This window comes from Scyliorhinus canicula, chromosome 13 (genome assembly GCF_902713615.1).
Source record: "Scyliorhinus canicula chromosome 13, sScyCan1.1, whole genome shotgun sequence".
Lineage (NCBI taxonomy): Eukaryota > Metazoa > Chordata > Chondrichthyes > Carcharhiniformes > Scyliorhinidae > Scyliorhinus > Scyliorhinus canicula.
The window spans coordinates 33,715,226-33,740,799 of record NC_052158.1 but is presented as its reverse complement, the minus strand read 5'-3'; positions in this window follow the sequence as shown (position 1 = coordinate 33,740,799).

The window sequence follows — 25,574 nt, the reverse complement described above, 5'->3', positions numbered from 1 at the left end:
CACAGACATGTGTAAGGTGCATCTAGGACTAGGAGAGCAGGGATTTCCTCACTCAGAGGGTGGTGAATCGTTGGATCTCTCTGCACCAGAATGCTATTGACGCTCAGAGAATGAATATATTTAATAGAGAGATAAATATATCTCGAGATATTAAACTTGTCAAGGGATCGTGGCTTAATGTAGGAATAGATAGGAGATCGTGCGAGGCGGAATATGCTTGACGTATTGCCCATCCCTAATTTGATTTTGAGGTTCCGAAGTTTCTGTGGCAGTGGTACATCCCCCGTGCTGTTAGGTTGAGGAATTCCAATGATTAAAACTCCACAGTAAACAACTGGTGTAAACAGTCGACACATATTTGTTCAGTGTGGTCCAGAGACTCTGTAGTCTCGACTTCTACTACTTGTTATTCAGTTTCCCACACCTCATATCTATGGTGTCTGCCCTGCTAAACCCACTCCTATACTCCTCCATATATATCTATCTGTCTAACTGCTTTACCTCTTCCTATCTAAATCATCTCCATTATCCCCTGCAGCCATCCCTATCTCTGTAATCTCCAGCAGGCCCTATTATCCCTCTCTACTTATATTATCACCAAAATCAATATCCCACGCTATCTGTGCAACCTCCTCGAGGATCTACACACCCTTCCCATTCTCTGAGCTGTTACCAGTTGTACTGTATTTATCAATTGAATCATTGCTGTAAATGGATACTTCATCACGTTCCTGGACTGTTCTTCGCAAATCGATGGAAGACGCCTGCCCCCCCCCCCCCACCCCCCATCCGTTTGCCATTAGAGAGGACCAACGAAAAGTAAAGGCACATAGAACCACGATACAAGGATGTAGGTGCCTCTTTGCCGGCACTGTGACCAGAGTGTCTCTTTGGAAGATGCCTCTGATGGCTGATGCAAATGATACACTGAAGGCCGAAGCGAATGATCTGGAGATTCTTTCAAGGAGGCAACATCCGATTTGTGGGACTGCCATAGCGGATGGAAGGCCCGACTCCCACAGAGCATTTTGTAAAAATGTTCAGGAAGACGGTTTGGAAGAGGTGGACTCACGCCCCATCCTGAGCTAGACCGAGCCCACTGGTTACTCCGATAAAAGCCATGACCTGGTTAACCAGCGCGAGCAGTAATCGTGAAGTTTCACAACTTCAGAGAAAAGAGCCTGTCATGAGATTGGTGAGGGAGCATCGCGACTATAAATGGGAAGAAACGACATCGGATTAGTCCAGGATATGAGAGCGGATTTGGCGAAGAAGCGGGTTGCGTTAAAAGATAAATAAGTCTGCCCTGCACAGAAGTGGAATCCTGGTTAGGGTGGTGCCCCGGCGTGGCTGCGAGTGACTTTTGTGGGAAATGTCTACTTTGGATGCGCAGGATTAGGGGCTTTCATTTGTAAAGAATGATCGGCCGAGTGCGGGGCTATTTACGTTTTTGGATATTGGGGATGGGCATGTTGATATGTGGAAGTGTTTTGTTCCTTGTTCATTTGTTTGCATTTGCCTGTTCTTGTTGGGTTGAATGTTTAACAGGTTGGTCTTAGGAACGGGCTTTAAATGTTTATTTGTTCTTGTTCTAACTGTTGCGAAAATATATAGTTTCATGTTGGAGTACTATGTCTTTGGGGTTTTTATACACCTTTTTCTATAGTTGTGTTCCTTAACTCTGGGTGGGAGCTGCTCGATCAACCGAAATGTTAGCTAATGGGAGCGGGATTGAGGGAATGACTGTACCTCATTATAGTGGTTCTTTTTAGATAATGTGCTCAGTGTTTTTGTTCTGTTTAGGGTCAGGTTTATTTGAAGTACTTTTTGTTGATGTTCTTTGTGGTGTTTCCGCAGGCTGGGGTCTCTGACACTTTCCATTTCAGAATAACTAGCTTCTAAGAACATCTTATCAATGAAACTCTACTTGATTAAACATGGACAGGCGTCCCAAGCACCCTTGGTTGTAGTGACCATTTCCAACGTCTTAAGGGCAGCACGGTAGCATTTGGATAGTACAATCGCTTCACAGCTCCAGGGTCCCAGGTTCGATTCCGGCTTGGATCACTGTCTGTGCGGAGTCTGCACATCCTCCCCTTGTGTGCGTGGGTTTCCTCCGGGTGCTCCGGTTTCCTCCCACAGTCCAAAGATGGGTAGGTTAGGTGGATTGGACATGATAAATTGCCCTCAGTGTCCAAAATTGCCCTTAGTGTTGGGTGGGGTTACTGGGTTATGGGGATAGGGTGGAGGTGTTAACCTTGGGTAGGGTGCACTTTCCAGAAGCCGGTGCAGACGCGATGGGCCGAATGGCCTCCTTTTGCACTGTAAATTCTGTGATCTATGAAGACGGCTCCTTGGATTTTTGGCCTCGTGGCTACATGTCGTAAAGCTTTGTCAATTAGTCACTTCTATGTCAGAGGCTCGGTTATGGAAGGGGTGGGCGGGGCATTCGGGCTTTGATGTTGGGACTCGGGTGCGGAAATCCTAATCAATAAATGGGTTCTGCTTTTTGCCACTAAGATCTTGGATGACCCCAATGGGAGACAGGTTATTTTCTGCGAATCTGTGGCGAGCAGCTCGGTTTTTTGCTAAATATACATGCTGCAAACTGGGATACTCCGCTATTCTCGAATATCGACTTTTTTGCAGTGGATACATATTTCCTCCCTTTTGTGATGGTGGCAGGTTTCTCGGCGATTGCGACTTCAGATTATGCCCCACACTTCGTTGATTCGGCACTAGAATCAAGTCCTTCCCAGCTTCGCTGCGGCGATTGGATATGGCACCAGTAGCGGACAAGATAGTTTGTGAACGCATGCCCACCGATATCGGGGAATACTAAATTTAATAAAATTCAGTCCATCGCACCTTCTATGCTGTGGGATGACCTGAAACTGGTTATCTGGGGTGGCGGAGATAATTTACGACACAGTGAGCGTTGAGTGACGCGAGGACGTAGCAGCAAAGGCTGGTCGACTCCATTCTCAAGGTGGACCACCATGGCTCACTTACCCCAACCACAGAATTGTTTGAAAGTAGAAAAAGCTCTAGACAAAATTTGAATTATAATTTCCATAGAAGGCGGTGAGTCAGCTGCAACGTCCGAGATGTATATTTTACGAAGATCGGGAGAAAGCAATTCACCTCTTACCTTGGCAGCTGAGACAGCAGGCGACATCCTGGGAGAATGTACAAGTTCGTGACTCTCGTGGCAGGCTGGTTTCCTCACGGCCTCAGGTCAATGGTGCTTTTGAAATATTTTATCGTGATCTTAATATGCCAGATGCTCTGGCAAAGAATTCGGGAATGACCGAAATGTTGGATGGATTCTCCATCCCAGCTGTGGAGTGGGAGAGGCGTGAAGAGTTGGAATCCCCTTTGGGCCCAGAGGAAATTAGTAAATGCTCTGGATTGATGCAGGCGGATAAAACGCCAGATATTTATAGCTTTCCCATTGTGCTTCATAGGGGGTTGGTGGAGCAACTTGTACCTCGAAACTGATGATCAGCACAGATACGTCTGAGCTCTGGCATTTTTGTGCGTTTTGTGCATCCAGATCGAAATTCAGCTCCGATCTTTCCCATTGTAGAATTCCGAGTTGCTTTAGACATGGTATGCATGGACACATATGGCAATGGTAGTGTGTGTGTGTTTGTGTGGATGTGTGTGTGTGTGGGGGGGGGGGGGGGGGTGAGGGGGCGTGACCCGATATTTATCCTCTGTCCAATTAACCCTCCCGCGTTTCTCGAAGATTTGTCGCTCGGTCAACTTTCCCATTGGCCATTTCGGCGTTGCTCTGTGACTTTCACTTCATCTGCAACGGCGTCTGAAATGAATATTGGCCATGTTTGAATACAGTGATTGGAAGACTGAACCTTGAAAATATTTTAGCCACTGTGGAGGCTTCATCACGAAACGGTCGACTAACTGGACACAGTATTCAGTCATCAATTCAGTCAAGTATGGACTGCCTGATGGAAGTGAATTGCTGCATCTGCCCATCGTCCAGTCGGTACAATTGTCAAGTGCACTTCTCTCTGAATTGTGACTGCTGACGTGTTCACACTCAGAACACGTTTTGACGAAGAATTCGACCTCTTTCTCTATCTCTGATCAGCGCATTTTGGATCGCACACTCAGGATATGTAACAATCAAAGACCATCGGCCTGAGCTAGCGATATCAGTGTGGGCCTAAATGTATATGGCACTGCCAGTCAGGTGCCATTGAGAGCACGCTATCCAACTGTGCACAGTTAATGTGGTGTTTCGATGTACACCTTGAACGGGAACGTCCCGCCCTCCAGCCCCTCCCCCCCCCCCATCCCCAGCAGTCTCCAGCCTGGATTCCCTCACTGATCTCCTCCAACACAGGATGGTTTTCCAGATTTCTTTCAATCTCTCTAATTTTCTTTGCCTCCAGCTCGCACGAACGATGCAACTTTAGCCTCTGCTGAGGATCTGTGTTTTCTATCGTCTCTCAGTAGGAATGATAATGGATGAACAATGGTCTTCCTTCTATCAATTTGCCCACCTTGTGCCTGGACTGTTCGAGCCAAACTTTTGCTTCTTCACATGGTTTGGATCTGACAGATTAAATTATCTGGCGACACATCACAATCCAAACTCAATGACAAACAGGTACTTGCGAAATATTCCACATGATCACCCATCCGAGGACGCGATCTTTGTCCGCCATTGTTTCCTCTCCGTATCTTCGTTCGCATTAGCCATAATTCTGGGGCTATCAGCACGCATTTGCACCACCACTGTTACTAATCTGACTATTTTGTCGCTTGCGACTATATTTGATCGTTACTTTGCAAGTGGATGTGGAATATTTAGATTTCCCTATCCTATCTCCCTATCTCTGTAATCTCCATCAGCCCCGATTATCCTTCTATACCTATATTATCTCCTCCAAAATCTATATCGCTCCCTACCTGTGCAACATACTCCAGGATCTACACTACCTTCCCAGACTCTGAGCTGTTCTCAGTTGTACTGTTTATTACTTAATTGAATCATTGATGTAAATGGATATTTTATCACGTTCTTGAACTGTTCCCTGAATTTGGACTGAGTCACCCCATAAATAAATGCATTTGTGCAGCAATTTAAGCTGAGCAGCATAAGTGCAATTTCGGTTAATATGTAAAAAGCATTATTGTCATATTTGGGGTGATTTCCCATAATACTGTAAAAGCAGAATTCTATAACATATAAAAGCCACAAAAGAATAAAGGTGCCTGATATGGTGAACAGTAAAATCATAGACTTCCTTCTGCTTTCCATCTCCAGATCACTATTATTCTCTCCCTTCCTCTGAGCCATCAGTCCCTTACGGACGCGACTAGTCACTAAAATGTATCTGACGGTCAGTGCATTGAGTAATATAATTAAAACATAGGGCAGCAATGGAGTTATTACCTTATCAAACCAATCAAATTTCACCCATGCAGGATCAGTATAATAGATTGCTCTTTCATTACAGAACCAGGGGACATCGTTGATGACCTCTGCAGGCTCAAATATGAAGTAGAATGGAATGTCCTTTAAACAGATCAAAATGCCGGTTGTTGCGAGAACCACAGCCGTATTTTTTTCAGTGCAGAATTTAGATTTCAGCTTTTGCGAACAAATAGCTACATACCGATCAAAGGAGAAAACGACTGTAAACCAGACAGACCATTCTGTTGCTGCATAATACAGAACAATTACAGCACTACACACAGGGGTGATATTCAGGAAGGATCCTGGGAAGTAATACGAACTAATCCGCCACAGTATTACCCCAGTGATAATGACCATTAGATCCGCTGTTGCCATGGCCACCAGGTAAATGGTGATGCATTTGGAGAGACCGCATTTTCCCCGCGACAGGATAATAATCGCCACCAAATTAACTGTAAAGGAGGAAACAGAAGAGAAATTACAACATTATTATCAAGCATTTTCCGTGTCTGTTCGGACATGGTCGAGTCACTGGATATTTTTTTTGACATCACATTGACGACCGAAATGGCAGTAAATATGACCAAATATTGATTGCAACAGAAGTAGGACCGGGTTCGAGCAGAACACCGCAACAATATGTTGAGGAGAACGGATGAGACTAATTTCACCTGTTTGACGGTTCGTGTTTACCAACATTTGGTTGCAGGGTTGAGGGGAGTCAAGGACATATAGTAAAATAGTTTTTATCACTGACCTAAATTGAAAGAAATCTATCCATATTCTCGCACAGTTCGAGGACCATGAGACAGTGAAAAGTTAATCAAAGCCTGAAAGTGCATTGAAGAGAGAATGCGACATAGAGAGGTATAGAGATTGAGAGAGATAGAGTGAGGGAGTGAGAGGCAGGTAGATATGTGAAGAACAGAAATAAACAGTCAAATGTGAATACATTCCTCAAACAGCTGCAGCAAATCAAAAGTGGGTGATAATTGGGACAACAGTGGAACTTGCAAAGGGTTCTAGATGTACTGATTCACAAATCATTTGAAGCCACAATGTAAATAAAAAATGTCATCAAATTCAAACGATGTACATAGTTCCATTAGTAAAGGAATATAATAGAAAACGGAAGATGTTTCATCAAAGATAAGTAGAAGGATTGTAGCAATATATACATTCCACTCTCCACGTCAGAAAAAAATATTTTAAGGAATATAAATATTTGAGAAATATTTTGCCGCATGCAGAGAATGCTGAGAACAGATTTAAGATAGGCCTATGAGACTGAGTGTGAGTTTGAAATGTTATTGTTAAATTATATAGAAAACAGGCTATACCTTAATTAATGTATTGTGTTCAGTCCTCTCTCTGCTCTATTTCACAAAAATGCATTTGGGTGAACACAAGAAATGCAAAATATTTTACCAGGATGCAAATAGGAATTGAGATATTATAACAAATCGAATGGAATAAACTGGGTGGCGTCTTCTCAGTAGAAAGAGAAGGCGGTGGGTAGATCTACTCGAGGTTGTAAAGGCATGAATGGGTTTAATAGGGTCGACATAAGGAAGACATTTACAGCTGGTGAAGGATTTAAAATGTGATATTTTCAGCGTAATACCACGATTAATAAATCCAAGAAGGCATTCAGGAGAAATGCCTTTTATCAGAAAACTGTTGGAACGAGGAATTCGGACAACTCTGAGCTGTTCAGGCGAATAGCACAGATTTACTTCAGAGGAAACTAGGGAGTTGGATTCTGTGGTTTCCCCAACCACCTATTACTCTGCAGTGCTCCGTTCGCAGGCGGCTGGATTCGCTACTCCCGGCGGCTGTCAATGGGTTTTCAAGTTGAAGCCACCCACACCGCCGGGAAACCCAGATGAATCACGAAATTGCGGGCCATGAGGTATAAAGGATGAGAAGGTTATGCTGACTGAGTTCCATAAAGTCACAACCGAATAGATGTTTATTTTTTTGTAAATTCAATGTTGTTTTGTGTTTACAGAATAATAGTGAATAGTTAATTACTAAAACTTAACCGTTTAACATCTCCGAAATTTCAGCATTTTATTTTTTGAAGCTGTGCAGTGCAGTACTTACTCATAACGATCAGTTCAACAATGTTAGTTTTTATTGTGCTCGGACCAATTTCTGCTTTACAAAAGCAGGTATTTATGTGTTTCAGTCATCTGTGTCTTTCCTCCGTGGGACACATGTCACTGAGTTAAGACCAGATGTGTCATATTTCACATGTTGACGCTCTGAAACATAGATTGTTGCAAATCTGTCAAATATTAATCAGTTATACAAGTGGAAGATAACACTATAATGTCCAGCCTCAATAACAGACAGGTCGTCAGAAAATACCAACCGTGATCCATACATTCGTCAAACACCGTTGAGAGAAAGAGCAAATAGCTGTAAAAAAAGTTCGAATATGTCCAGGAACCATACGCAGAGTAAGGTCAAGACATTATCCAGGTTTTTAAATTCTGGAAGAGTGCTCTACTGTTGTTTAGCTGCCAGTGAATGATGGACATATGTTGCAGTCACTGGCGTTCAAGGGGGAAATTATGCAATATTAATAGATTGCAATTGATGCAATAATGCACAGACATGATGCAACAGAAGTATCATTTTTCTGTCCATCTCATAGATTCATGTAGGCGCACACAGCTCAAATGCCGAATAGGTGACGTGTAATTGAGGGAATTCCATTAACAGCTCTAACAGGACTCAAGAAGATTGACTCCATTAATGATAAGGCACCCAATTCGTAACCCGCTCACCATCAAATAATGTCCTGCCTTCACCACTGACGATCAGTGGAAACAGTGTGTGCTATCTATAAGAGGTACTGCTGCAACTCGTACCTCTAGAAGTACCAATAAACCAGTGACCTCTACCACCTGAATGAACGAGGAAAGTAGATGCATGGGTACAGCACCAACACCTGAAAGTTCCGCTCCAAGCCACATACCATGCTAACTTCATATAATCCCGACAGAGCAGAAGGAGCTCCTTCGCCCTATCGAGTCTGCACTCTACTTAGGTCAACGCCACATCTCGTAACCCCACCTCATCTTTGGACAGTAAGGGGCAATTTAGGATGGCCAATCCACTTAACCCGCTCATATTTGGACTGTGGCAGGTAGCCAGAGCACTTGGAGGAAATCCACGAAGACACGGGTTGACACGGCTTCAATGGTCATAGTCACTTACCAGGAACACCAATGACTGCAAGAACTGTGTAATATATTTTCTCGATACGGCGAAATGTTTCCATTCTTTCCTGTGTGAAGTGAGCTTTCCTTTTGTGCTGCAGGAAATATCTCTGAATTAAATTCTGCAGTGATACAGTCGCTTTCCTTTATACACTGTGGGGTCTCCGTGGGGACATTATGGTTGCGACATCTTTCAGCTTTACTGATCTCGTTTCAATAAAGAATGTGCATACAGATTGTGACATCACAGTTTACTCCGTGTTGCAATATTTAATCGCGAGCGAACAGGGGTTGGTTTAGCACAGTAGGCTAAAACACTGGCTTGCTGAAGACAGCAGCGCGGGTTTAGTGCCCGTACCAGCTTCCCTGAACATGCGCCGCAATGTAACTTTATTGAAGATACTTGTGACAATAAGTGATTATTATCATTGAAAAGCCACACATATTAATCAGTTTTTATCACATTGAATATTTGAATTACGTTCCACCGGCAATAGTGGTGATCATTCCAACGCCATCAGGTCCATCACTGGAACACAGCTGGTTTCAGTGATCACTTCAATCTGCTGGGTCCATTCAGCAATTACATTCCAAATGTGAACTGCGCTCTTTTGGCGTGTTTAGTGCACTTTGAAATGTGGCCATCCTCTTTTAACTGTGGTCATTCGGAAAAATATTTCAAGTGGCCCATCTGCATCCTCAAACTGACACAGCCGCTCAGATTAATTCCACATATTACAGCTATTTCCAGTATTTTCTTCACAGTCGGCTTACTGCTGTTATGTCTTACATAGTTGCACACAACACTTCGTGATAAATTATCTATTGTAACCTCTGACTAATACAACGCCCCCATCTTTCTCGGCACCTAAAACCGATGTATCCACTGAATGAAGGGCTGGCATCTTGCAGCATGTTCTTCCACTCCCGTCCGCCGTGGGAGTCATCGCGCAAGTGGGTGGGAAGATTTTACAGGCCAGCATAAGGTCTGTTGGCGGTTATTTCCGATCCCAGGAATTTCGGGTGCTGTGCACCATCAGTGAGAAGGCGAGTGTTGCAGATTTAGTGAGAGAAGCCTTCCGAGCTGTGGGGAGCTGTGGCATGCCCGAATCATCATCAAACCAGACCAGGAGGTTCCAACAGAAGATTGAAAAGGCGGTAATCCCACGACTACCAGAGTTGGCCCAGAGATAGATGAAATAACATATTTGTAGGTAAATCTGTACAAATAGATCGGGCACCTGTAATAGTGACTCTCAGTAAACCCAATACTAACTTCGATAGGAAGAATGGGTGGAAATTCGGACCTTTTGGCAAAGTATCAATTCGGGAAGGCGAACCGATGTGTTGCCCATTGCCGGCGGTGTTAGAATTTCCCCCGCATAACTAGTTATTTAGACAGGAAAATTGTTTCGCGGTGTTCACGCAACTTGGGCAGTGGACGGAATGTTATTTCATGTCCCGTCTTCAGACCGAGGTCTTTGTCACTGGAAAACTCCACTGAAATGCATCCCCCACCTCCATCTCCCCCACCAGAATATCTTCCAAGTCAAAAGCAGAGGATGGCTACCAGGAAGGCTGCGCGGAATTGAGACAAAGATCTGTCCCAGAATGATGGATGCGTTGGACACGAGATCCGGATCCTTTACTCAAGGATGGTGGGGGGGGGGAGGGGGGGGGGGGGTGGAGGAGAGACCCTCCAGCAATGTCACCAACTCAACATGGGCGGACGTGGCAGCGCCGAAAAGCGCCATCCCCCTGCAAAGGAGCTTGGGATTGCAGTGCTGGAGGAGAATTAATGAACCACTCTGCTCAGCCAGGGAAAGTCACTGTTCCCATCAATCTATGCTCACCCATTCTAACACACAGACACCTGCCGCACAGCTTAATTACACTGTACCCATCCATTACCTTGCAAGGAAAACTGTCTCACAACTGTCTGGGAGCAGCATTTGTCAGACAGACAAATGGACGAATTGAAACTGCTAATGGAGCCTGAGGAGAGAACTGTCCTAACTGACCGGGGATGGACAGAATCGTTCCTGTGCTGACAGGAAGGTGGGCGCGAGAAATAAAAATGAGGTCCTCGAACGCGATCATCCACCTCGTAAAACTCACCTGTTCTATCTCGTATATCTTTGTGCTGCTTCCTAACACTCATGCTCAATGCCGTCCCTTGCAGGCATAGCGACGGGGTAGCCTGAGCCAACACTGGGCAGGCTGGAAGAGAACATACCAGATAGCAGCTCCGAGGTCTTCTCAGGTATGCACGTGGAAGATGCTTCGTAGCTTTCAGCCGCACCGTCCAGCAGTGCAGATAAACACGTCAGTGCGACTTAGCAGTGGAGTAGCTTTGCGGTCACAAACTGCTGAGGACCTCAAGAGTTATGATCCAGAGTAGGAGGCGGAAGGAACATCCATGTATCCGGCACTTGGAGGACTACCGGATGCCTGGAATCTCATGTGCCCCAATCAGATGACGTGCCTGTGCTGTCGGCCATGCCATAGGTACGGGAGTTCCAAAATCAAAGTAGGACCACCAGGAAGGGATGTCCGCATCATTCCTCCAATTGTAAGTTCGGCTGGGGCATTCGCACCTCGGTCAGTCTCAGGAGGTCGTGCCTCCCAGGCAGCCAGGTCAGCACTACGGTCGTACTGAAGACCTTAGTGCAGGACGTCTGCTCTGCGATGCTGTTCGGCATGAGTTCCGTGGTGGAGAGTGCAAACTGCACATTGCTGGCACCGGCACGCAAGGTTCAGTGCCATAAGATAATCGGACTTCCGCATCACACTGCAGCTGCCCCACTATCCCAAAGAGGACGCCCAAGGATGACGAGTTCCGTTAGGGCTGAGGAGAGGATGATCCATATCTCGGTTCCATCCACCCGGGATGCTCTGGGAGTCCCGGAACTATCTGACTCCCTTCCTTCTCTGACCGTTCCAACTCCAGATTCTCGTACAGATGAGGGTATCACTGCCACAGGACTGCCTTGAGAGCACACGTGGTGGCGTCTCGGCAATGAAGGCCCAGAGGATGCCTGCCAAAGTGGTGAGAAAAAATGGGGTGGCAGACCGAAAACTGTCTCCAACTTTGTTGTTGATGCTAGGTAGACACCTAGATATTGAAGTGGATATAGAAAAGAGAAGAGAGTTTCATTGCACCAAGTGGGCAATGCCGTGTTGCAATTTTGGATAGTCATCATTTATTTAGGATTAAAACAACTTTCCCAATGCATCAAACCTACCCGCTCTAATTAGGCCGAAACATTCCGATCATTGGGATTATCTGTCCCCGGCGACAGCGCATCCTCACCCGCGGGATTCCCGGCGTGGGGAAGCTTCAATGGGAAATCCCATTGACAAGCGGTGTGAGTGGTGAAGCTCACTGCCGGCGAATGGCGCAACACTGACAAACATGCGGCTGGGCGAGTGGGTATCCCACCATTGATCTCTCCAGGGACCGGTTGCCTGAGTTCTCTGGCCTGTTACCTCTGAGTTCCGCATCGGAATTAAAGACGTGAGGTTATTGAAAAGCTTTTTAAAACACGGCGGCTAAACATCACGACCTTAGTTATAGTTGATCGAGTGTTGGGGGAGATTGTACACAGTTGCGATATAATTTTTCCGCCGGCAGCATGCTCACTCAATTCCCACCCGGCCATCTCCCCGCGGGTTGTCCAGCGGCTTTGGGTGGGGTAATTTCAATTGAAAGTGGCGAGAAGATAGCATCCTCTCGCCAGGAAAGGGCGCGCTGTGAAGAAACATGCTGCTGGAGCACCTGAAACTCCCGCCTGATAATTAATCAAAAAAACATCATGCCAACGCAAGGGACAGGGGACATTTGCTGTGGGAAATCTCGCCATGGCACATCTCCATTTCGTGGCTCTAGTGGTATTTTGACTCCACTGCCACCCACCGTAACCTCCCGCCTAGAATCGCAGATTTGGGCGGGTTCCTAAAATATAAACAGAACAAAGAAACGTACAGCACAGGAACAGGCCCTTCGACCCTCCAGCTCTGCGCCGACCATGCTGCCCGTCGAAACTAAAATCTTGTACACTTCGGGGGTCCTTTCCCCTCTCAACCAATCCCATTAATTTAATTGTCAAGACGGCCCTTAAACGTCTCAATCGTCCCTGCTTCCAGCACCCCTTCCAGCAGCGAGTTCCAGACACCCACTACCCTCTGTGTAAAAAACTTGCGTGGTAGAACTCCTCTGAACCTTGCCCCTTGCACCTTTAACCTATGCCTCCTAGTTATTGACCCAGGTACATTGGGAAAAAGCCTCTGATTATCCATTCTGTATATGCCCCTCATTAATTTGTAGGCATCTTTCAAGGCGCCACTCAATCTCTGACGTTCCAGTGAGAACAAACCAAATGTATTCAAGCTCTCCTCATAGCTAAAGCCCTCCACATAGAAAACATTCTGTTAAACCTCTTCTGCACCCTCTCGGAATCTTTCTGGTAGTGCGGTGACCAGAATTTAACACTACACTCCAAGTCCAAAATGCATTACCTCGCATTTGTGCGGATTAAACTCCATCTGCCATCTCTGGGCACAAGTTTTCAAATGATCCAAATCCTGCTGTCACTTCTGAAAGTCCTCATTGCTATCCGCAATTCCACCAACCTTTGTGTCGTCCGCAAACTTACTAATCAGATCAGTTACATGTTCCTACAAATCATTTATATAAAGTATGAACAGAAAGGTCCCAGCACTGCTCTATGAACATAGAACAGTACAGCACAGAACAGGCCCTTCGGCCCTCGATGTTGTGCCGAGCAATGATCACCCTACTTAAACCTACGGATACCCGTAACCCAACAATTCCCCCATTAACCTTACACTACGGGCAATTTAGCATGGCCAATCCACCTAACCCGCACATCTTTTGGACTGTGGGAGGAAACCGGAGCACCCGGAGGAAACCCACGCACACACAGGGAGGACGTGCAGACTCCACACAAACAGTGACCCAGCCAGGAATCGAACCTGGGACCCTGGAGCTGTGAAGCATTAATGTTAACCACCATGCCACCGTGAGGACCCATGTAGAAGAGAAAGATTTTTTAGCAAGTGCTGAACAAGCCCAACAGGGGATGGATGTTGTTCTTGGTTAACGTTTAGCCCATGCAGTTGTTCATGTGGAAGAGATAAAGCTGGGGAGCATTTCAATGGCGATGTATAAATCAGGTAAGTTTGTCATAGTTATGGAAAAGGTCGAAGATAAATCAGACAGATATGACAACTTTTGTGGGAACATTACTGCGAAAGACCCAAATATAATAAGGTCCTCCAATTATGAAAAAAAGGAGCAGGAGTAAGCCATTCGGCCTGCAAAATCTGCTCCACCATTCAATCAACTCATTGCCGTTAACTCCGTTTTACACCCACAATTCTTGACTTCTTGAACATTAAAAGTTCCCTAATTCTGCTTTGACTGCTCACAGTGAGCCTGTTCCTACTACTCCCCGAGGACAAACAAAATGAGAAACGCATTAGAAAGTAGGCCTGTGTGACGAAGGGAATTGGGAAAACAAAGAATGGACAGAAAGAAAATGGCATCTTGGAACACACCAAAAACCTTTCACACTAAATTACTCGTTAATGTCCAAAGGTTTGATTAAGTGATTAGTGTGGGGACTAGGCCTCGATGAGGCGTTCATTCGGTGGGTCATTCCAGACCCGATGGGCTGAATGGCCTCATTATAGCATTGTAGCGATTCTATGAAAGGCTAAAAAGGGCCCATAACGGATTTATAAGAGGAACCTATTTTTGGAGGTGGACGAGTTTGGGATGGTTCTTCACGCATATCTTGTTTCTTGTTTGACAAAATCGTAAACGGTACAGAGTTTTCAGTCGGCAGGAGATGTGTGAACTATTGTATTCACTTAACATTGCAAGGTCACAAATATTAAAGGATTTTAGGATTTTAAGTGTAATGGTTGAAGGCCTGAACAAAATGTATTCCCAGCTCTTAAAAGAAGTAACAGTAAAAATAGCAGATGTACTGCCGATAGGTTTTCAATTCTCTCTGGCCACAAGTGTCATATACGGGTGCTGCAAGAGAGACAAATGCACAGTTCAGTTTAAAAAAAGGATGTTTCGTTGTTAGACGTTTAGCTGCTGTTGTAGAAAGAGTCAAAGGTCCTGCTCCTTTTCACAAACACCTTTATTTTACTTTAACAGACCCTGCACAAAGCTCTGTCATCACATCACCTGACACAAAGGCCACCATTTACATGTCAATGTCAATTATTGGATACTTAGCATAAATGAGACAACTAATTGGAAGGCCTCTTAACCTATTACTTAACAGTCTCCCCTCCCTTGGAGAAAAAAAGAATTAGGTGAAAATAAAATTACAAGTCACTCAAAAACACGCGTAATTTCCCACCATTTTTTGTTCATTTTTGGAAAGAAAAAACAGTCACAGGACAGATGCCCTTCATTAACAATATCGAAAAGTTTCTGTGAACCAGCCTCTCTTTTGTAAAACAGTCTGACAATTAATAGCTACTGTCCATCCATTTATTTTTTGCTATTTCCCCTCTTTCCACCATCTGCTTCAAATTTGTGAGATCTATCCTTAACATTTTTGACTGATACTTTTTGCAGAGTGCAGGTTTTTCCACAGTGATTTATTGTCAATGTGACATTCAGTCGGTATATTACCCAAATCCCCTAATTCCAAAGTTTCTGTCACTATCTGAGATATATAAAAGGCAATATCCACCGCCTCTGCAAGCCGTAATGTCTTAGCAGCCAATGTGCTTTTACCACTCTCTTATTTTCTTTGTTTCTCACACAAGAGGGCAACATTTACCATTGTTCCCCAAAAGTAAAATTATAAAACCTCCTGCGCTTGAAACCCCATCACATAAATTTGCATAGGACACATCACTATAAACTGTGAGTTTCAAGTGCCTAAGGTCACCAAAAACCGGAAACCTGAAAAGATACTCCTGCATTTTTAGTATGACCAACGCTTTATCTGCTCTTATTATGTCTTCCACTTTGGGATCATTCATTATTGTGCTCAACTCTAAGACAGCAAAACTAAGATCCTGTCTTGTCTGTCCACCTAACCAATTCAGTTGCCCAATTAAACTTCGCAGTTGCTATTTTTCCATCTTTGAAACCACTGTGTCTTTTTGTGAAACCTGGCTTCGACTAATTGTTATTGGGCTGATGCTTTCCAAATATGATTGCCGAGTCAAAGTTTCCCCCAACTTAGTCTGTACGACTTCCAGTCAAATATATTTAAATACACAGGAAGCTTGACTTTCAACTCTGAATTCTTTCCTCAAGCCAGAGATTACAATAGCTTCGAAATCACTAGTCCCACGCCACAAATAAATCATCGACATCCATCATAAAAATGCCAGAAAGATTTATTTTATAATGCCGGTAAAACATTGCCAGATCTGCTTTCAACTGGCAACAGCCTAACTTTAACAAAACTGACCTTACCGGAAAATGATGTGAATATGCCAGCTTTGGAATGGGGTGAGCACAGTAAGAAGTCTTACAACACCAGGTTAAAGTCCAACATGTTTGTTTCAAACACTAGCTTTCGGAGCACTGCTTCTTCCTCAGGTGAATGAAGGGGTATGTTCCAGAAACATATGTATATAGACATAGCCAAATATGCCAGACAATGCGTAGAATGCGAGCATTTGCAGGTAATTAATTCTTTACAGATCCAGAGATCGGGGTAACCCCAGTTTAAAGAGGTTTGAGTTGCCTGAAGCCAGGACTTTTGGTAGGATTTCGCAAGCCCAGGCCAGGTGGTGGGGGATGAATGTAATGCGACAGGAATCCCAGCTCCCGGTTGAGGCCACACTCATGAGTGCAGAACTTGGCTATAAGTATCTGCTCGGCGATTCTGCGTTGTCACGCGGCCTGAAGACCACTTTGAAGAACGCTTAATCGGAGATTAGACGCTGAATGCCCTTGACTGCTGAAGTGTTCCCCGACTGCTCGCATTCCTAGCATCTTTGATTATGTTTCATTCCAGTCGGGGAACACTTCAGCAGTCAAGCAGCCTCTGATCTTCGGGTGAGCATGCTCGAACGTGGTCTTCAGGATGTGCGACAACGCAGAGTCGCCGAGCAGAAACCTATAGCCAAGTTCCGCACACATGAGTGCGTCCTCAACCGGGACCTGGGATTCATGCAGTATTACATTTATCCCCCACCATCTGGCCTGTGCTTCCGAAATCCAACCAACTGTCTTGGCTTGAGACAATTCACACCTTTTAACCTGTGGGTTACCCCTATGTCTGGATCTGTAAAGACTTAAATACCTGCAAATGCTTGTATTCTAAGCATTGTGTGGCATCTTTGACTATGTCTAGATATATATTTCTGGAACATACCTTTTCATTCACCTGAGGAAGGAGCAGTGCCCCGAAAGCTAGTGTTTGAAACAAACCTGTTGGACTTTAAACTGGTGTTGTAAGACGTCGTACTGTGCTCACCGAAAAATACCAGGCTCTACATGCATCATCTAATCCATATACACATTAGTTCTACTTCCAAAGTACACCTTCTGTGTTAACTGCCTCCTTAGGTGGACGGAGATAAATGCCTCCTTGGAGCTTATGCACCTGCAAAAAGGCAGCTTTTATATTTGCATTTCCATGCCTTTGTGGCTAGTAGAGCCAAGAAGATCGTTATAGTAACCTTTCATGCCGTAGGTGAATCTACCCTTAAATCTTAATCTTCTAAGTTTTCTTCAAATACCCTTGCCACAAGCAGATCCTTTGCCTTATAAGTTCCTTCTGGAATAACCTTTTCCGTGCAATTCCATCTGTGGGATAGAGGTCTTTGTCCAGTATCCGGTACTTCCGTGTATACACCAAATTCACTCCAACTATGCAGTTCTTGGTGATTGGCATCTTTGAAAAATGTTTCATCTGATTTATAGGAAGGCACCAAAATCTCAAGTGCATGTCGGCTTCCGCTCTTATTAGTCTTTGCAGTCTTACTCATGTTCCGAGACCTTGATAAATTACGTCCCCTCTCCCGCCTGGTATCTCGTTCTGTACAGCTAAATATTTCACTTCTGCTGTGGGATGTCCTTTCAATAGGTCTCGACATTTTCCTGCGGACCTGGTCACTATCCGATGTACTATCTGAATTGGCACTGCGTTTCTGTGCCCTCCATTTTTGAGCTTCGTGTTCCCAATCCATTGTCCTGACTCCCTCCCCTGAATTCTTTACATTCAACCAACGTGTATACTTTCCAGTGGCCTTCCCTGCTCTACTAATAACAGTTGCATCCTTCCATTGACGCGACCCTTCAGGCAAGTATGTCTCTTTTGTACAATCTTTTGGCAGTTGTCCTTTCGGAAAAATGACTGTTCTAATTTATCAGAGGTGTTATGTTCCACCACAGAAACCCTGTCTATGTCAGTTAACTCGTACTGATCGTTCTGTAACACGTGCGTACCAGATGACCCTGCTTCGTCGTCATGTCTGTCTGCTCTGTCTAAACTTGAATACCCATGAAACTTGATGAATGTACCCGAACAGTTTGATTGCGATGTTGCAAAATAATTATTTTGCCATCTATGACAATGCTCTTCCCTGGGCCTTACAATTCATTAAAATTGTCTCTCTTATAGTATACTATGTCTCCTTGCTGTAAAATTGTATCTGATGGCCGTACATTATGCCGTAAAGCTCTGAGAATTCTTTCAGGAACTGCTGCTTCCAGAAAAGCTTTTCTACTGCTATGTAATGTATTTAAAAGTTCAACAAAGGCAGAGCTAATTGTAGTTCATTCCCAGGCTGCAGGCCGGTCATGCAAAATAGTCGGCATTTTAGGATCTCTACCCAACACTCATTTATAGGGACTATCGCCCCCGACCACCTGTAATGAACTCTTTGCATGTACCGCACATGATAAAGCTCAATTTAGCTTGCAATTCGGTCTATCTGCCAAAATGTTCCGGAGCATGTAATTGATTACAGCATGGTTTCATTGACAGACACCATTACTAAATGGGCTTTCCGCAGCCGTATTAATAACTGTGATTTCACGTTTTCACACATATCCCTAATCTCATCATTCGCAAATTCTCCCCCATTGTCGGAAAGTAATTTTGCCGGTGGGCCCATTCCAGTCCCTATTTATTTTTCCACGATTTGATCCAGAATTACTCTCTTTTCTTTACTTCGTATAATCGTTGATTTACTAAATCAGGTTGCTAAGTCTACAAAATGCAAAATGAATATATTATTGGCTTCATCCCAGATCTTAAGGTCCATGGCCACAATGATGTCGTTAAAATCCTAGCCAAATGTTGGGTTGCTATCGGTCGTGCTGTTGTCCTTCTGTACTTCCTTGAAACTTCACTGCGATCACTGACCTGTTCTATCAGTTTAGTATAGTCTTCATCCCTTACCCCTGCATCCTTGAATATATTTTACAGCCTCCGAGGAGACGGATGCTCAAACAGCTTATGCAGTTTTAATACACAAGCTTTTTATCCACTAAAGTTCCATTTTCAACTGCCATTGCCGCATCCTTAAAAAATCTCCTTGAAATATTATTTGTCAGTAATGGAATACAATAGTGTCCCGACTGTGTAAATTGTTAGTCCACCGTCTTTTCAAAAATAGTTGCCTTATCCTGTTCCATATCCAGTTTCATGTGTGCTTTCTTTATCGATGGTGTACTCAGAAGCAAAGGTTTTTCACTTGATGCAACATCCGTGTTAATAAAATGATTCACTCCGGCAATATTGCAAGGGATCACCACTCATTTCAGTGACTTCAGAGTATTCTCATCCCCAAACCTGAAAATTGCGGAACTTTTAAATTCCTTAATCTTGTTAGGATTTTCAGCATTCAAGGAGTGCAGGTAACATTTTTTTTCTTTAAAAAAAAAATCGAATATCCAATTACTTTTTTTCCAATTAAGGGGTAATTTAGAATGGCTAATCCACCAACCCTGTACATCTTTTGGATTGTGGAGACAAACCCCACGCAAACACGGGGAGAACGTGCAATCTCCACACGGACAGTGACCCAGAGCCAGGGTCGAACCTGGGACCTCGGTGCCGTGAGGACACAATGCTAACCCACTGCACCACCATGCTGCACTGCCAGGTAACCGTTTAACAAGTCAATTGCACACACAGTAGATGTGCAGCCACTATCCAATACAGCACAATTGAAGGATTCTACAACCAATACCCTCATTACCGGCCTAAAACTGCTTGTCAATAGGGCAATGCCTTCTTTATGGTCATTATCGTTTTCCTCTTCTGACTCCTCCATGTCATGTGTCGCTTCATACACTCTATTATAACGTGTTGGCAGTTGAAAGCATACTGGTGTTGAGAGCCACATCAAAACCATCGATTTATCCTGCTGCGCGCATTTCTGCGGTTCATCCTCCCCTTGTGTGTGTTCTAACTGGGTTTCTGTCTTCATAATATCTGGGACCCGATCTCCTTCTTTATTCTTGAACCTGTTCGTAGCCGTGCGATTTAGCCATCCTGTTAGTAGTGTGTCTTCCATATTCTGCTTTATTGCAGGCTGACCTATTTGGGTCATCAGAGCCACCGGAATCAACTGTTTCCCCAGAAACTATTTTTAAAGCTTCTGTCATCGGATCGAATAATGTATCCTTATCCGCAAACTGACCTCCTCAAAACCAGGCGCCTATCCATGTTGCTCTCTCTAGTACAGTCAAGTAATTTAAAGGTCAACACAGACCGTGGAAATTCCAGGTTGCGTTTCTGCAGCCTTTTATATAGTCTGCCAAATTCCATTATATAGTCTTCAATGGAGAAATCCTCTATTTTGTGGAAGCTATCAAAATCCGACCATGCTTCATACGTACTTAACAAGTCATCCTTTTTATAAATCTTACCATATAACGTAAAAGAGTCTGATGATCTTCTTGAGTCTAACCCTTCCAATTTCTATTCAGAAAACACTTTGCTCCATATTTTACTGTCATTAGGGAGAGAATGAGCCAATGCCATACCCTATCTTCTCTTTTCCAAGGCAGTTAATTTAGTCCACATAACTGCTGCACTTCTCCATTAGTCGTCGCACAATCTCCTTTCAGAAAATAAGGGGGGGGGTAGTCATCTTAATCCTAGGTTCAGCCATATATAGTTTTTTTTCTTCGCACTCACTCCTTGGTTTGGTCTGGAAAAGTTGTATTTTTCAACCCTTCACATTTGCTCAGCAACCATCCTCTGCTCCCATTTGTGGTACGTTGAGCTGCTGTTGTATAAAGAGACAAAGGTTCTGCTCCTTTTCACAAACACCTTTATTTTACTTCAACAGACTCTGCACAAAGCTCTATCTTGACATCACCTGACACAATGTCCACACAAGCCCCTTTACATGTCCCTGTCAATTATTGGATATTTAACATAAATGCGACGACTAATTGGAATGTCTCTTAACCCATTACTTAACGTTCGTGAGGGTCGTGCTTTTGATGGAGGGTATGGAAGGCATTTAGAAACGCATTTCAGCAGGTCCACATGCGGCACGGCCGGCAGGGTGACTCATTGGTTAGAACTGTTGCCTCACAGTGACCTCGAACGACTGTCTTTGTGGAGTTTGTACATTTTCTCTGTGTTTGACTGGATTTCCTCCGGGTGCTGCGGTTTTTTCCCACACTTAGGTCGACTGTCCATGATAAATTTCCCCTTGATGTCAAGGGATGTGCATTTTAGGTTAAAGGGTTACAGGGATGGGGGGAGTAGGCTTAGATTGGCTGCTAATTGGAAGGGACGGTGCAGATTCCACAGTACAAATGCCATGCACTGTAAGCATTCTTGTATTCGATGCCAGAATTATGACCAAAGGAACAGACCATGGAATTTGTGGCAAAGTGACATTACGGGTCACAAACTACGGAGAGCCAAACTATGATCTCCGTGGGGCGTTGTTCTGACAGGAAGACTGCTTCCAGTAGTTTGTCACTGGGTTCAAACCGTGTCCCTTGCTTTCAGTGTTTCTTTTTAATATAATTTAGTAGGCTGTACCCTTCGTTGGCTCCTTCAGCCCATTCCTAATTTCTCTTGAAAAGGTGGTGGTGAGCAGCCTTCTGGAACCGCTACAGTCCCATGTGGTGTACGCACACCTATCGTGCTGTCAGCGATGGAGTTCCAGGATTTTGATCCAGGCACAGCAACGGCAATATATTTCAAAGTCAGGATGGTGAGTGGGTTGTAGGGGATGGAAACCTTCAGATGGTGTACCCTGTATCTCGTGCTGTTGTATTTCTTGCAGGTGCTCTTTAAGGAACCTTGTTGAGTTCCGCATAGCATTCCATCGATGCTCTGCTGCTGAACATTGGTGCTGGACGGCGTGAATGTTTGTGGATGGAGTACCTATCAAATGAGCTGTTTTGTCCTGGATGGTGTCGAGGTTCCTGAGATTGGGAGCTGCATTCATCCAGGCAAGTGGGGAGTATTTCATCGCACTCCTGACTTGGTCCTTCTAGATCGAGTAGAAGTTCAGGGGAGTCAGGATTTCAGACACTTACCGCATTCCTAGCCTGTGTCCTGCTCTTGTCGCCAACACTATTTAAATATTACAGATTATGGTAATGCTAACTGTATGGATACTGGACCAGAAGCTGACTGTTCTGTTTCTTCTGGATTGATGACTCTTATCAATAGTTATTTTTTTCTGTTTAAAGAAACTTTAATTTAAAGACAGCATTATTTACATTAATATCATGTACATAGTTTTACAATTAACAGTTATACAGGTCTTAAATAAAAATAAAAATATAAACGTACTATCTACACCTGCCATTGATTCCAATTAACCAACCCCATAAAGTTCACATGCCACTCATGAATATAGTTAATAAAACAGGTTACGTGCTTATTTGTGCAGTGCTTTGGGCAAACGGACGATTTCAAGAGCATACCCAATTTACACTTGTGTTGACAGACTCTTTTGCTCAACCTAAAAGCAGTTGGCTCAACTGCAAACTACAGACATACCCAGTTCCTCTCATTAATCATATCACCTGCATCCCACCAAGATGTCTTTCAACCTGCTTAGCTCGGACTAAGCACCATCCCTCAAATTATCTATACCGTGAACCAACCAAAATGTTCCATTAGCCATCTTTCTGTCAACAAATAAATGGTTAAAATCAAGTCACCTTAACCGTTAATGCTTCTGATTTACGGCTTGAGCAGACACACTGTCTTTCTAAGTTTTACATCAGTGTTCTTTTTAATTAACTTTACTGTCACAGATATGAAACATAATATGTAACAATTTCGACAGTCATCACAGTAACCCCCAACATTTGTACATAGCAGGGGACTCAGGAATGGTAACGCCATTAAATTGTCAAGCAGAGATGGTTAGATCCCCTCTTGTTGATGGTTATTGCCTGGCACTTCTGTGGAACTAATGTTACTTGTCCGTTTTCAGTCCCGGTCTAAATATTTACCAGGTCTTGCTTCCTGCGCACATCGAGTGTTTCAGCACATGAAGAGCCAAGAATGATGTACAATGCGAAATCACCATGGAACATCCCCATTTCTGACCATATGCTGAATGGATCGAAATGTCTCGGATGCTGCGATGCACACTACCCATCCTGTGTTGTAGCTTCGTCAGATTGACATCTCATTTTTAGCTATGGCTGCTGTTGCTTCTGGCATGCCCCATGCAGTTGTCATTGAACCATTGTTGATCTCCTGGCTTGCTGATAATGGCAGCGTGGTAAAATTTCGGGAACATGAGGAAAGAGATTGTAGATGTGCACCATAATGCTGCTCCTAATGACCCACGGCGCCGTTTGGTTGCCCGGAATTACGTTGCTAGTGCTATCCTTCCTATTCTTCCAGATACGACACCAAGCAGCGGCGTTTTCCCCGATTCCCATTGACTCATATTTTGACAGTGCTCCTTGATAACATACTCTGTAAAATGATATCTTATTGTCAGTGGCAGCCACTGTCAGCTCACCAATTGACTTTTAGAACATAGAACAGAGTTCAGCTCTTTCAACCAGGTTTGAACCAAGACAGCAAAAATCGAGCTGGTGAGTATCCCTGGTAGAGTGGAAACTGAGCGAAAGTGAGCACGAGTTAAGAAAGTGCCGTTTGTTAGTATTTTAAATTACCCCTTCAATCGCTTTACTGGAGGTCGAGAGTCGACTTATGAGGATGGAATTAACCGTTCGATTTCTCCTGTTCCTCTCCAAAGGAAATAACTGGGTAAATTTCCACATTGCCTTGTACATGCCTGTGCTGTTGCTGTACTCCAACAGCTTGCCTGGGTGGGGGTGACACGTTTTGGATGTATGGGGATATTTGTGGAGTCTCCTCCTACAGTGTGTGGCTTAATTTTCAAATAATATTCATGGCATGATCTGGAGGACTGCAGAGTTGAAATCTGATACGTTCGTTTAGGACGTCACAGCAGCCAATCACAGTCCCTCATTTTCCCTCAGATTACCCGAACAGGCGGCGGAATGTGGCGACTAGGGGCATTTCATAGTAACTTTAAAGCAGTTCTAATTTAAGCCTACTTGTGACGATCAAGATTATTAATATTATATTAACACTGTCCTCACTTATGGAGAACAGCGCAGAAATGCAGAGCTCCTGACTAAATTATCTGAGCACAGATTTAGAGAACCCCTCCCTAAATGTTCACAGCACAGAATTAAGGACTCCTCACTAAATCATCACAGGACATATCGACAGAGCTCCTGACTAAATTACCACAGCACAGAATGACAGAGCTCCTCCCTACATGAGCACAGCACAGAATTGCAGCGCCACTTCCGAAATCAATAGAGCACGCAATAGGCAGAGCCCTCTCTGTATTACAACAGCACAAATATAACGAGCTGCCAATTAAATGCTCTGAACACAAAACTACAGAACCATTCCCAACAGGATCACATCACAGAATAAGCAGAGCTGTCACTAACTTGTCAGAGCACAGAAATACAGAGCACCTAACTAAATGATCTGAGCACAGAATTAATGAACCCCTACCTTAATGTTCACAGCACATAATTACAGAGACCCATCCCCACATGATCACAACACAGAATTATAGCGACCCTCCCGAAATTATCAAAGCACGAAATAAACAGAGCCCTCTCTAAATGGTCCCAGCACATAATTTCAGAGCTCCTTCCTAAATTCTTTAACACAGAATCAGAGAACACCTTCCTCAATAAACATAACGCAGAAATGCATAGCTCCTCACTAAATGACCTGCGCACAGAATTAGAGAACCCCTCCCTAAATGTTCATAGAACAAAATTACAGAGCCCCCTCCCTACGCAGGATTACAGCGGCCATACTAAAATCATCACAAAACACAATAAACAGAGGCACTCTCGAAAGCATTAATGCGCAGAAATACATAGCTCCATCCTGAATTATCAGAGAACAGAATGCTTCTCTAAGTAATTGGAGAATATACTTCATGAAGCCGCTCTCCAAATCGTTAGAGCACAGAATGATAGAGCGCCGCCCTAAATGATCACAGCACAGAATTAGAGCGCCATTCACGAAATGATCACAGCACATAATTTCGAAGCGCCTCCCCAAATGGTCACGGCACCGAATTACATAGCTCCTCCCTGGATGATCACAGAACAGAATTTCAGAGCCTCATCCCTTGATGTGCATAACAGATAATTACAAAGCCCCTCCCTCAATGATCGCAGCACATGATGAACGGGCCCCCTCTCAATGATCCTAACACAGAAATAGAGAGCTCCTCATTAAATTATCTAAACAGAGAATTACAGACCCCTTCCTAAATGATCACATCACAATAATAAGAGCAACTTGCTAAAAATATCTGAGCAGCGCACCTCCCAACATGATCAAGGAACAGGATTATGCCCCCCC